Source organism: Apis dorsata, unplaced genomic scaffold, assembly GCF_000469605.1.
Source record: "Apis dorsata unplaced genomic scaffold, Apis dorsata 1.3 scaffold_661, whole genome shotgun sequence".
NCBI lineage: Eukaryota > Metazoa > Arthropoda > Insecta > Hymenoptera > Apidae > Apis > Apis dorsata.
Genome location: NW_006263848.1, coordinates 59,046 through 60,752, shown reverse-complemented (window position 1 = coordinate 60,752; position 1,707 = coordinate 59,046). Strand labels below are relative to the sequence as shown.

At 29.2% G+C, this 1,707-nt stretch overlaps 1 protein-coding gene across 1 annotated transcript in view; it reads right to left on the bottom strand.

The window, feature by feature from the left end:
- The window catches only part of LOC102674664, a 5,418-nt gene extending 3,743 nt beyond the window's left edge, over positions 1-1,675 (bottom strand). The window contains exon 1 of the mRNA XM_006622067.2: positions 1,092-1,675. The gene's annotated coding sequence lies outside the window, so the exon portion shown is untranslated. The remainder of the gene's footprint in view (positions 1-1,091) is intronic.
- Positions 1,676-1,707: the final 32 nt, after the last annotated feature.

The following is a 1,707-nucleotide window of genomic DNA, read 5'->3' as shown; positions in this document are numbered from 1 at the left end:
TATATATATATATATATATACAGCATAAAATGAAAATATCACAGCGTTTAATTCTATTATCTTATGCGTGCGCAACGTGAAGTATTTTTCATAATAATAACCAACGAAAAAACTTAAGGAGAACGATAAGATGGATCAACTAACCGATATATAGTACAATGCAAATTCTATACATCGTATCGTATTTTCGTACACATATATACATACGAATATACAGTTCTACTGGTATTCTTCGCGCGATCGACGTCGATACGTGCATCGAAATTAAAATCAAATGAAACTCGTTCATTCGACGAATCGAATCTTGACCATCGCTCGATCAAGTAATCACGTCGCATACGTTTTTGGTACGTACCGTTAACTTTTATCGAAATTTGGGTCGTAGTGTGTAAGAAAAATACAATTTTTTCTTATTTCTATATTTTTGTTTCTTACTTCTCTTTTTTCTACTTCTTACTCTCATTGTTCCTAAAAATAAACGTGTTTACTTTTCCCGATCTTTCACCTCCGATCGTTCAGTATTATTACAGTATTATTACGTCGAAAAAAGAAATGCTTTTCCATATTATGCTAGTTGCACCCTTTTTATAAGTGTTTTTCACTCGGAAATTATATTATATAGGAAAAAAAAAATATTCGAATCGATATTAAATAGACGAAAGATTAGATATCAAGAAACTAAATACTAAATAAATAATATAGATAGATGTGCGTGTTAAATAAGTAACATTTACAATAAGATAAAAACAAATAATAATTTTTAATTAATTAACAAAGAGAGGAGAAAAATTTAAAAAGAAATGGAAAAAGATTCTTTCAGAATTGGAAACACGATGCGATCGATACGCGCTTAAGAGAAATAAGACAAACTAACGATGTAATCTTTTATACCTATTTAAATGATATTATTTCTTCGAACAGGAAGATAAATGGTTTAAATTAATTGGAAATTTGATGAGAAAGATATTTTTTGAAAGGAAAAAAATCGAAAGAAAATCGTAATTAATTAATTAGAAATTAGAAATTAGAAAAAAAAAGAGTAAGTATGCAAATAAAAATAGAAATATTAAAGATTAGAAAAATATGTAAATACCTTCGATTTATGACAGATACGTTGTTTGTTTCATCGAGATGATATAATCATCGGAGAACGGTCGTTGTACTATAACTGGGCTAATTTTGATAGACACTGATCAACAGGGACACTTATAATTACAGTATAATTATACCTATCATCATGATTTTCTCATTGTTCGCTATAAACGAAAATCCATAGGATCGATTCCTTTATCCCTTTATATCGATTTTTTTTCTTCCTTATCTTCCGATTTAATCGATCAATATTACCGTCTCTTACATATCTTAAATATCCTTTATTCNTATATATATATATATTGTATTTAATTTCTATATCGTATATCATTAAGTTTTTAAGCTATATTAAGTTTATATTTTGATAGATGCATATGTGCAACACTATCGTTATTATTTATCAAAATGATCAAGTTAGATAGTTCAATACCGATTACGAGATATCGCACAATAACTCGCGTTTGTATACTGCAGGAGGCACTGATTCTTACCTCGGTTTCGAACTGACCGGTAATCCACTCGATGCCTCTCATTTACGAACCGTCTTATCCTCCGTTACGTTACTTACTTTCCACTTACGTACGTACATATGTACATTCATTGCTTAAACTCGAC